The sequence below is a fragment of the Ceratotherium simum genome, chromosome 1, assembly GCF_057802395.1.
Source record: "Ceratotherium simum simum isolate JZ-2026a chromosome 1, ASM5780239v1, whole genome shotgun sequence".
In the NCBI taxonomy this organism is placed as follows: domain Eukaryota; kingdom Metazoa; phylum Chordata; class Mammalia; order Perissodactyla; family Rhinocerotidae; genus Ceratotherium; species Ceratotherium simum.
This window is the reverse complement of record NC_141900.1, coordinates 10,301,663-10,314,784: the sequence shown is the minus strand read 5'-3', so window position 1 is coordinate 10,314,784 and position 13,122 is coordinate 10,301,663. Positions and strand designations below refer to the sequence as shown.

The window sequence follows — 13,122 nt, the reverse complement described above, 5'->3', positions numbered from 1 at the left end:
TTATTGGAAGTTTGATAGGGATTGCATTGAATCTGTAGATTGCTTTAGGAAGTATGGACATTTTAACTATGTTAATTCTTCCAATCCAAGAGCATGGAATTTCTTTCCATTTCTTTGTGTCTTCTATCTCTTTCAACAATGTTTTATAGTTTTCAGGGTACAGATCTTTCACCTCTTTGGCTAAGTTTATTCCTCCTAGATATTTTGTTCCTTTTGTTGCAACTGTAAACGGGATTGTCTTCTTAATTTTTCTTTCTGCTATTTTGTTGTTATTGTATAGAAACACAGGTGATTTTTGTGTGCTGATTTTGCATCCTGCAACTTTACTGTATTCATTTATTATTTATGAAAGTTTTTTGGTGGATTCCTTAGGGTTTTCTATATATAAAATCATGTCATCTGCAAATAGTGAGAGTTTCACTTCTTCCTTTCCAATTTGGATCCCTTTCATTTCTTTTTCTTGCATCATTGCTCTGGCTAGGACTTCCAATGCTATGTCAAATAAGAGTGGTGAAAAATGTGTATTCTTGTCTGGTTCCTGTTCTTAGAGGGATAGCTTATAGTTTTTCTCCATTAAGAATGATATTAGCTGTGGTTTTGTCATATGTGGCTTTATTATGTTGAGGTTCTTTCCTTCTATACCCATTTTTTTCACTTTTTATCATTAGTGGAAGCTGTATCTTATCAAATCCTTTCTCTGTATTGATTGAGATGGTCATGTGATTTTTATTCTTCATTTTGTTAATGTGGTGTATCACATTGATTGATTTGTGGATGTTGAACCATCCCTGCATCACCAGAATAAATCTGACTTGTGCATGGTGGATGATCTATTTAATGTATTGTTGTTTTCAATTGGCTAGTATTTTGTTGAGGATTTTTGCATCCATGTTCATCAGTGACATTGGCCTGTAATTTTCTTTTTTTGTGTTACCCTTGTCTAGTTTTGGTATCACGGTAATGTCGGCTTCATAGAATGCATTAAGAAGCATTCCCTCCTCTTCAATTATTTCGAAAAGTTTGAGAAGGATAGGTATTATATCTTCTTTGAATGTTTCGTAAAATTCACTAGGGAAGCCGTCTGGTCTTTTATTTTGGGGGAGGTTTTTGATTACTGTTTCAATCTCCTTACTGGTGATTGGTCTCTTCAAATTCTCTATTTCTTCTTGATTCACTTTTGGAAGGTTGTATGATTCTAAGAATTTATCCATTACTTCTAGATTATCCAATTTGTTGGCATATAGCTTTTCATAGAATTTTTATAATCTTTTGTATTTCTGAGGTGTCCATTGTAATTTCTCCTCTTTCATTTCTGATTATTTATTTGAACCTTCTCTCTTTTTTTCTTGGTGAGTCTAGCTAAAGGTTTGTCAATTTTGTTTATCTTCTCAAAGAACCAGCTCTTAGTTTCATTGATTTTTCTAATGTTTTTTAGTCTCTATTTCATTTATTTCTGCTCTGATTTTTATTATTTCCTTCCTTCTACTGATTTTGGGCTTTATTTGTTCTTCTTTTTCTAGTTCCTTTAGGTGCACTGTTAGATTGCTCATTTGAGATTTTTCTTGTTTGTTGAGGTAGGCCTGTATTGCTTCCCTCCTAGAACTACTTTTGCTGTATCCCATTAACTTTAGCATGTTGTATTTTCACTTTGATTTGTTTCAGGTATTTTTGATTTTTCCTTTGATTTCTTCATTGACTGAATCATTGTTCAGTAGTATTTTGTTTAATCGCCACATATTTGTGGCTTTTCTGGTTTTCTTCCTGGAGTTGATCTCTAGTTTCATACCACTGTGGTCAGAAAAGATTTTTGGTATTATTTAAATCTTCTTAGATGTATTCAGACTTGTTTTGTGGACTAATATGTGATCTATCCCAGAGAATGTTCCATGTGCATTTGAAAAGAATGTGTATTCTGCGGTTTTTGGATGGAATGTTCTGTATATATCTACTAAGTCCATCTGGTCTAATGTGTCGTTTAAGGCCAATGTTTCCTTATTGATCTTCTGTTTGGATGATCTATCCATTGATCTAAGTGGAGTGTTAAAGTCCCCTACTATTATTGTGTTACTGTCTATTTCTCCTTTTACGTCTGTTAATAATTGCTTTATATATTTAGATGCTCTTACATTGTGTGCATAGATATTTACAAGTGTTATATCCTCTTGTTGGATTGTTCGTTTTATCATTATGTAGTGCCCTTCTTTGTCTCTTGTTACAGTTTTTGTTTCAAAGTCTATTTTGTCTGACATAAGTATCGCTAGCCCAACAATACATATTTTTAGGTGTGACAATGAAAGTCTGCTGTGTTCACTCACTTAAGCATAATCGATGTTAGCAGTGCATTGTGTGCTTCCTAGGACTTTAAATGTCTTCCTTGGCTTGTCATTGCTGACAGAATAAATTACTGTCTCCTTAGAGTTCCTTTTTTGGACCTTCCCTCTCTTGTTCCTCGCCTATTGGAGCAGAGACTGCGATGGGAGAAAAATGCAGAATGTCTTTGAACAGGTGCCCCTGTTTTGCTGCACTCATTCATCTCTCAAACTTCAGGTTAAGCAACTCTTCTCTTAGCAATGTTTTCTTATTGACTTCTCTTCTAGTTGGGGCTTTTTATTTTTAAAAAACAGCTGCTCAAGCCAACTGAAGATGGGAAATAGCAGAAGCTTTTTAGGATGCATCAGGTTATTTTAAAATAAGAGCTTCAGGTGCTGGCCCCATGGCTTAGTGGTTAAGTTCACCACTCTCCACTTCTGTGGCCCAGGTTCGATTCCCAGCCATGGATCTACACTACTCATCAGTGGCCATGCTGTGGGGACAACCTACAAACAAAACAGAGGAAGATTGACACAGATGTTAGCTCAGGATGAATCTTCCTCAGGAAATAACAAAAGACCTTCAATTATGATAGATTTCATAGAAACTGGAATTAGAACAGAGGTGTCATCATTACTGCCTTTCATCTTGTCTCCATGTTTATCTATGTCATTTCTAATGTTCTCTGAATCCAAGACATTCTTCTCAATAATTGAATTGAACACTTTTATTTACTATTTCTATATGATTTTAATTTACAAGCAATTTTTTTTTTTGGTGAGGAAGATTGTCCCTGAGCTAACATCTGTGCCAATCTCTCTCTATTTTATGTATGGGGCCCCACCACAGTGTGGCTTTATGAGCGGTTTGTAGGTCTGCGCCTGGGATCCGAACCCACAAACTCCGGGCTGCAGAAGTGGAGCTTGAGAATTTAACCACTATGCCACTGGGCTGACCCCAATTTACAAGCAATTTTGATTGTGTTGGCCATACTTAAAGTTACACAAACTTTCACCTTTTGCCTCTCTGGTTGTTTCTCCCACTTTTATATTTTCCAATTGTAAATTCCTAGAATAAAAATATTTTTGGTACAATGTACTTTTTCCATCTGGGTCACAAGACATAAATTGCTTTCCAGGCCCTCCCTGGATTCTCCCAGGTCAGATGCCCATCCCACCTAGAGACAAGAGGTCACAGGTTACTAAAGATGGAAATTAACCTTCAGCATGTCCGTGGGGAATATGATGATTAATTGTATGTGTTGACTTGGCTTGGTATACAGTTGTTTGGTCAAACACTAGTCTAGAAGTTGCTGTGAAGGTATTTGTTTTTTTTCTTTTCATGAGGAAGATCAGCACTGAGCTAACATCTGATGCCAACGCTCCTCTTTTTGCTGAGGAAGATTGGCCCTGAGCTAACATCCATGCCCATCTTCCTCTACTTTATATGGGACACTGCCACAGCATGGATCTACAAGCAGTGTGTTGGTGCGCGCCCAGAATCCGAACCGCGAACCCGGGGCCACCGCAGCGAGTGCATGTATTTAACCACTTGCGCCACCAGGCCAGCCCCAGCTGTGAAGGTATTTTTTAGATGTGATTAACATTTACAAACCAGGTGACTTTAAGTAAAGGAGATTACCCTCAATGTGGGTAGGCATCATTCAATCAGCTGAAGGCTTTAAGACCTAAAACAGATTTCCCAAAGAAGAAGAAATTCCACCTCAAGACTGTAACATAGAAATTCTGCCTGAGTTTCTGGCCTAAAGGCCTTCCCTACAGATTTCAAACTCATTACTATAATATCAACTCTTACCTGAGTTTCCAGCCTGTCAGCCTGCCCTAGAAATTTTGGTCTTCTAGCCTTCACAATCATGTGAGCCAATTCTTTAAAATAAGTCCTCAAAGATACATCCTCTATATCTATATCTATATTTATACCTACATATTATATATCCTATTGCTTCTGCTTTTCTGGAGAACGCTGATGATACAGATTACCAAGAGTGTTTCTAGAGGAACAGATCTTAAGGATGAATTTTCTGAATTGGTTCTTGGTTTCTGGAATTGATTCTATATTTTTATTATATTTAAACATATTAAAGATTTTATTTCCACTAGTAAAGAGAGCACTGATCGCCCATGACATGATATAGTAATAGATATGTGCAAAATATCACCATTGGATACTCTTAATCTAATACTTATAGGAGGCAAGATTCTGGGTGACCACATATTTAATACTTTTGAACGTTTTTGTCAAGCTAAGGAACATAATGAGATGGGTAGTTTGCTTCCAATTGTGTTGGACAGAATAGAGAGAGAAAAGGAGGAGCTCAGGGTTTCAAATTCCCAGCTCAAATTCTACATAAATGACTTGAAATTTTCTATGTCTTCCCTGAAGGAGACCTTTATTTCCTGTATAGACAGAACTGAGATTGCTAAAAATGAAGCCCAGAGTCTCACCCTGTGAGTTGCTGAATTACAACACAAAGTGCAGAGTGTTTACTGTTAAAGTGAGAGCACTGATTGGGAAGAAATAGGATCCTGGAAATTGGATTGGGAACATATGGGCAGATCCTAATGAATTTGGGGACACTGAACTAAACACTGCTGAATCATCTTTGACAGTAGAGGCAGTACACCCATCCCTGCCTGAGGAGGTTAATCCTGCTTTTCCTGAGGTGGTTGGTCTCCCCTGAGGTACTTACCTTGCAAGGCAGTGCTGATTCTCTTCAAGATCCACACACACCATGCCTCTTTGCTTTTAGACTTATAACCAGACTTACATCCTGACAGGACCCAAAAGTTGAGTTACAAAGTGTGACCCATGAGTAGATGTCCTACACTCCAAAAGAACTGCATGATTTTTCCAATTTACACAGACAGAATTCCAGGGAATAGGCATGGGGATGGATATGAAGGATGTGGGATAGTGGTGGAAGGAACATAAAGTTGGATCAGGCCAAACTTACAGAATAGGAGCCCAACTAAGCAGAGATTCTGGATTTAACATATAGCTAGATTGGTTAGAAAGGTCTCTAACAGTTTGTCTGGTTGGTTAGCTAAAACATGGACCAGAAGGTGTCCTACATTAAATGAAGTTGAAGTGCCAGAACTGTCTTGGAAGGATCAAAATGCTTAGGGAGATTGGAATGTTAGAATGGATTTATCATGTGCAACCTGGTCACCTACACTAGGAGGGTCCAGAGGACATATTTTTCACTAAAACTTTGAGGAATAAATTGGTGAGAGAAACCCCAGCATTCTTAAAGAACTCTGTAGTTGCTCTTCTCTGTAGGCGAGAAATTACAGTGAGAACTGCTACCAGTGAACTGGGACCCTTAAATGCAATAGGGATAATTCGATCCAGGGTGAGAGAGGCCAAGTGGTGGTAAACAATTGTCAAAGACAAGGTGGACATAGTTACCAAATGTACAGTGGAATCAAAGCAGTGATCAGAAGAGTATGACTTGTAGAGGCCTATGGTCTTGGCTAGTTAATTATGATGTTCCTAGAAGAGAACTAGTTGGGCAGTCTACTAAATTCTTACCTGATCTATACAAGAGGAAGACTTCTAGGTCAATTCTAGAGAGTCACATTCCCTCATTCAATTCCCACACATGAGCTAGTTTGCAGATCCAGAACACCTTGAATGAAAAGGAGCTTAGGTTCCCTTGAGGAAGGACCTAGGTATACTGTCAAAATGTATACTGTTAATATTTCTCCCAGCCTTTCTCAAAGGGATCTATGGCCTTTTGCCAGGATGACTGGACTGTGTGGAAAGGAAATAATTAGACTTTTGGGGGATTACTACACACTGGCTCTGAACTCACATTAATTCAAGAACACTGAAAATGTCACTGTGATCCTCCAGTCAGAGTAGGGGCTAATTGTGGTCAGGTGATCAATGGAGGTTTAGTTTAGGTCCATCTCACAGTGGGCCCAGTGGATCCCTAAACCCATTCTGTGGTTATTTCCCTGGTTCTGGAATGCATAATTAGAATAGACATACCCGGCAACTGGTAGAATCCTCACATTGGTTCCCAATAGTGCATGAGGGCTATGATGGTAGGAAAGGCCAAGTGGAAGTCAATAGAACTGCCTCTACTTAAGAACACAGTAAGCCAAGAGCAATACTGTATTTCTGGAGGAATTTCAGAAATTAGTGTCACCATTAAGGATTTGAAGGTTTCAGAAGTGGTGATTCCCACATCTCCATTCAACTCACCTATTTGACCTGTGCAGAAAATAAACGGGTCTTTGAGAATGACAGTGGATTATTGTAAACTTAACCAAGTGGTAACTGCAATTACAGCTACTATTCCAGATGTGGTTTCATTGCTTGAGAAAATTAACATTTCCCCTTGTACCTGGTATGCAATGATTGACCTGGCAAATGCTTTCTTCTTGATGCCTGTTAGTGAAGACCACCAGAAGCAGTTTGCTTTCAGCTGGCAAAGCCAGCAATACACCCTCACTGTCCTATCTCAGGAGGAATAACTCTCCACCCCTATGTCATAATTTAGTACTTAGGGATCTCGATCACTTTCCCTTTCCACAGGATATCACACTGCTCCATTATATTGATGGCATTGTGCTGATTGGACCAGCGAGCAAGATATAGAAATTACTCTAGACTTATTGGTAAGACATTTGTGTGTCAGAGGGTGGGAAACAAATCCAACAAAAATTCAGAGGCCTTTCACCTCAGTGAAATTTCTTGGGGTCCAAGTAGTGTGGGGGCATGTCAAGATATCCCTTCTAAGGTGAAGGATAAGTTGTTGCATCTGGCCCCTCCTACAACCAAAAAAGAGGCATAATACCTAGTGGGCCTCTTAGGATTTTGGAGGCAACATATTTCGTATTTGAGTGTGCTACTCCAGCCCACTTACCAAGTGACCTAGAAAGCTGCTAGCTTGGGGTAAGACTCAAAACAAGACATGGCTCTGCAACACTTTCAGGCTGCTAGGAGTTCTGCTTCTGTGCCAACTGCTCTGACAATTGGACCATATGATCCAGCATATCAAATGGTGCTTGAAGTGTCCAGGGCAGATAGAGATGCTGTTCGGAGCCCTGGGCACGCCCCCATAGGTAAATCACAGTGCAGACCCTTAGAATTTTGGAGCAAAGTCCTACCATACTCTGAAGACAACTACCTTTAAAAACTAGCTTTTGGCTTGCTACTGGGCTTTAGTAGAGATAGAACACTTAACCATGGCCCACCAAGTTACCATGCAAACTGACCAGTCCTTCATGGACTAGATGTTGTCTGCCCCACCAAGCCATAAAATTGGGCATGCATAGCAACACTCCCTCATAAAATGGAAGTGGTGTTTTTGAAATTGGGCTCAGTAAGCCCTGAAGGCACAGGTAAGTTATATGAGGAGATGATCCAAATGCACATGGCCCAGGTTCTTGTTACTTTTTCCTCTCTCTCCCAATTCTTAGCTATGCCCTCATGGGAAATTCTCTATGATTAGTTGACTGAGGAAAAGAAAATTCAGACTTGGTTTATAAATTGTTCTGCACTATATGCAGGCACCACCTGAAAGCGGACAGCGTCAGCACTGCAGCTCCTTTCTGGGACATTCCTGTAGGACAGAAGTGAAGGGAAATCCTCCAGGGGGACAGAACTTTGAGCAATGTACCTAGCTGTTCATTGTGCTTGGTAGGAGAAAAGGTCAGACATGTGATTGTATACTGATTTATGGGCTATGGCCAATGATTTGGCTGGGTGGTCAGGGACTTGGAAACAATATGATTGGAAAATTGAAGACAAGAAGGTCTAAGGGGGGCCGGCCCGGTGGCTTAGCGGTTAAGTGCGCGCGCTCCGCTACTGGCGGCCCGGGTTCGGATCCCGGGCATGCACCGACGCACCGCTTCTCCGGCCATGATGAGGCCGTGTCCCACATACAGCAACTAGAAGGATGTGCAACTATGACATACAACTATCTCCTGGGGTTTTGGGGAAAAAAGGAGGAGGATTGGCAATGGATGTTAGCTCAGAGCCGGTCTTCCTCAGCAAAAAGAGGAGGATTAGCATGGATGTTAGCTCAGGGCTGATCTTCCTCACAGAAAAAAAAAAGAAGTTCTGAGGAAGAGGTATGTGGGCAAATGTCTCTGCATGGGCAAGAAAAACATGAACATATTTGTGTCTCATTAGAATGCACACCAAAGGGTGGCCTCAGCAGTCCAGGATTTAATAATCAAGTGGATAAGATGACTCATTCTGTGGATACCAGTCAACATGTTTCCCCAACCTCTCCTGTCACTGTCCAATGGGCTCATGAACAAAGTGGCCACGGTGGAAGGAATAGAGGGACTCAGCAATACAAACTTCCACTGACCAAAGCCAACCTAGCTAAAGCTACCATTGAGTGCCCAATGTGTCAGCAGCAACACTGAGTTTTCCATATGACATCATCCCCCAGGATATTCACCGAGGCACCTGATGGCAATTTGACTACATTGGACCTCTTTCATCACAATGGGGCAATGTTTTGTTCTCACTGGACTAGACACAGTCTAGATATGAATTTGCCTTCTCTGTGCACAATACTTTTGCTAAAACTATCATCTGTGGACCTACAGAATGGCTTATCCACTGTCATGATATTCCACACAGCATTACCTCTGATCAAAAACCCACTTCACAGCAAATTAAGTACAGCAATGGTCCCATGCTTATGGAAGTCAGTGATTTTACTATGTTCCCCACCATGCTGAAGCAGCTGGCTTGATACAATGGCCGGAACAAACTTTTGAAGACTCAGTTACAGCACCAGCTAGATGGCACTATGTTGCAGGACTGGGCCAAGCTTCCCCAGAAGGCTGGATATGCCCTGAATTGGCCTCCAATATGTGGTGCTGTTTCTCCCCTAGCCAGGTTTCATGCATCCAGGATTTAAGGGGTAGAAGTGGGAGTAACACCAATCACTATTATTCCTGCTTACTCATTAGCAAAACTTTTAATTCCTGCTCCATTGACCTTATTGTCTACTGGTCTAGAGGTCTTAGTTGCAAAGGGAAGAATGCTTCCACCAGGAGACACAAAAGGATTCCATTGAATTGTAAGTGAAGACTGCCACCTGGCCACAATGGGCTCCTCATATCTCTGAACGAACAGGCAAGTTATTGCTGAAGTGATTAACCTTGACTACCAAGGGGAAATTGGACTGCTACTCCACAGTGGAGGTAAGGAAGAGCATGTCTGGAATACAGGAGATCCCTTAGGGTGTCTTTTAGTATTACCATGTCCTGTGAATAAAGGCAATGGAAAAAGACAACAACCCAATCCAGGCAGGACTATTAATGGCCGAGATCCTTCAGGAATGAATCTTTGGGTCATTTCACCTGGTAAAGAACCATGACCAGCTGAAGTGCTTGCTGAAGGCAACATGAATATAGAATGGGTAACATAAAAAGGTAGTTATAAAAATTGGCTACAACCATGTGACCAGTTGCAGAAATGAAGACTAAAATTACTGTGAATAATTCTTCCTTATTGTTATAAATGTTTGTGCTTGTGTGTGTGTATATGTGTGTGTGTGTATAATATCCTTGCTTTCTTCCCTCTCTATTCCCTTATCATTGTAACATAAGATATATTGACCTTAAATCATAGTATTTAAGTATTGTTAACTTTACATCATAATATTTAAGTTACAGGATATAAAGAAGAAGAGTAAATGTCACCCAAGGAATTTGCATCCTATTCTGGGGAAAAGGTTAGTGTATTTTCTGTTGTATGCAGGATAGGTGTATCATGTTAAATGAAAGTATTACTTTATTATTGTCTTTATTTGGAGATTAAGTGTGGTATAAGGAAATGTGTATGGGTGCCAAGTTGACAAGGGGTGGGCTGTGCTGATTAACTATGTGTGTCAACTTGGCTGGGCCGTGGTGCCCAGTTGTTTGGTCAAACACTACTCTATATGTTACTATAAAGGTATTTTGTAGATGTAATTAACATTTACAATCAACTTTAAGTAAAGGGGATTGCCCTGGATAATGTGGGTAGGACTCATCCAATCAGTTGAAGGCCTTGAGAGCAAAAACTGAGATTTCTTTGAGAAAAAGGAATCCTGCCTCATGACTGTAACATAGAGCTCCTGCCTGAGTTTCCAGCCTGCAGGCTGCCTTACTGATTTCAGACTTACCAGCCCCCACAATTGCATGAGCCAATCCAATTTCTTAAAATAAATCCATCTATTTATCTATCTGTCATCTATATGAAAGTCATATCTGTCCTATTGGTTCTGTTTCTCTGGAGAACCACGACTGATACAGAGTAATCTCCATTTCAAGAAGATGATAGTTGACACCATAAAGTACTTCTTTGACAGGGCTATGCTGTATTATTAGGGTAATGTTAATTGCCATTACAAATAAGCTCTGAGACATCTGCACTGAGAATAGAAATTCGCGTCTTGCTCACATAGCGTGTGTTCCTGGTGAACAGCTGGTTTCACACAGTGAAAGGCACTCAGGCCTCTCCTATCACATGCCTTTGCCTTCCTGAAAGCCTCAGTGCCCTTCCATCCAGATGGTGGGTAAAGAAATAAAGTGGAGCAGTTACCCTCTTCTGTTAGGCTCCTTGGTCCAGAAGGGACACACATCAGTTCCACTCACATTGCATTGATAAGAACAAATAACGAGTTCTCACACATTTTCAAGAGAACCTGGAATTGGAGTCCCTTGCTGGGTTGCCACACCTCAGAAGCAGGTCTATAATGTGTAAGAGAAAGAAAATGATCCATGTGCACTCACACTATTGCGCCAACCACATACAGTATTTTGACTATAGCAACAATAAGACTTTTGCTTTTACATACATATAAATTCCTTTACTAAGCAATATGGTTTTAAATGCCTGGAGCAATAAATAATGACCTATACATTTTAATATATTAAAGTATATTTCTAACTTTTTAAAAAAACTTCATGATGTTTTGGAGGCAAAATTATATAGTTTTTCTGCTAAAACAAGTAGTTTGTAGTTAAAACAAGAAAAGCTAATATAATGTTGAGATACAGCGTGAGATACAGATATTCTATCATGGAACAGGAACACCGTGCTCCATTTTAGGACACTAAAATCTTCTGCTGACCGGCACCTGGAATACTCTGTTCTGTGCTGATGACTCAGATGGAAGCATGATGAAGTGAACTGGTTAGAGTTCAGAAAACAATGAAAAGGAGGACAGAGCTGATAGGACTGATTAAGAGGAGGGCAGGAGGAGCTCAATAATAGTACTAAAAATAGGACTACAGAACTACCTCATTCAATCCTGACCACTACTGATGATGCAACTCGAGGTTATTGTTCAACACTTTCACTTAATACTATATCCTTCATTACATGTCAACAACACTCCAGTATAGTAAATCATGAAATGGGAGTGAAGCCTGTAATTTTAATTAACATATTTTAAAATGTTTCTGATCTGTATGCATTTGACCATATTTTCATTTACAATGAGCAATTTTTCTTTTTTCTTTCCCATGTAATGTTTGACATTACCATTTCTTTCTTTAATGAAATACTAATATTTAATAAAATACATTCAATTCTTAATATGACTTGTCAGGAATTTTTCTCCCTCAAATGTTTGTATAATGGAAACTAAAATACAGCCAGTTTCCACCTCAGTTGACAGGTCAAAGCAAGCATTTTTGCTATTGTCTTGTTTCCTCTGTCAGTGGTCCCTTCCTCTTGCGTCTAGGTGGCCCAAATACACACTGAGTGCCACTCGGTCCTGCCCTGATTCCCTCCAGTGTCTTATCCTTGCTCCTGCTGAGCTCCCCATGAGCACAGATGCTCACAGTTACTCATTTGTGATACAGGCAAAGGGAACTTGCAGTGCTAAAACTAGGATTAAAAATATATTTGTAACCTGAAGAGACATTGTTTTATCATTTTTTCGGCCAAATATATAACAATTTTATCTGCTTATTTCATAGCAAATAGAGATTCTAATTGATCTTGACCCTGGTGCTTGATGCACACTGAGTAAGTCTGCATTCTTCTTTTAGCCAAACCTATTAACTACCCATCCTCGTATTCACTTATCCATTCATTCAGTCAACTAGACATGTAAGCAGACAAAACAAAGTACAATAAATCGCCCCATAGGGAGATCTCTAAGAGTAGGGATCATGTTTTTCTTTGTACTCCCTGGACTCAGCAGACACTCGATAAATGCTTTTTGCCTTATATGGCACTTAATAAATGTGTCTTAAATTTAAATATGAAAAAAATTATTAGGACCGCAGACGTGAGCTTCCTCAACTTCCCCTCTCTCCTGCTGTGCGTTCTTCACCACAATTCCACATCTCCCAGAATCTGAAAGGAAAACAGTCAACTGACTGCCACTGCCAAAACTCTCTCCTCAGTTTTCATCTCATCTAAACTTTCTGCAGAATTTGTCAAATTTGCATATTCACTTTTTCCAGAAGCAACACAGAGGAGGCGAGAGAAAGAGAGAAGAGAGAGAAGAAAAAGATCCATGCCTTGTGAGATGATGGGAGGACTAAATGTGACCCAAAGTAAATCAGTTATCACGTGCCTGGCACCTAGTAATTTCTCCAAATTGTTACTATTATCATTACTTTGTGACCTTAGAGATGCCAAAAACATTTATGCCTCCTTGCTTTTTGCCATGCAGCTGTTAGCGCTTAAGATGTGTTTTTGTTTATGTTTTCACTTGTCAGAAAGATGCTTAGCTTTAAAGAACAGTTGAAATGTCACTTCCCTGGACTACTTCCCTGATCCCCTTTATGGGGAAAATTACTGATTCCTTCCTGACTG

The 13,122-nt window shown here is 39.8% G+C and overlaps 1 pseudogene; it reads left to right on the top strand.

The window, feature by feature from the left end:
- The window catches only part of LOC106803109 (uncharacterized), a 39,104-nt pseudogene extending 29,884 nt beyond the window's left edge, over positions 1-9,220 (top strand).
- Positions 9,221-13,122: the final 3,902 nt, after the last annotated feature.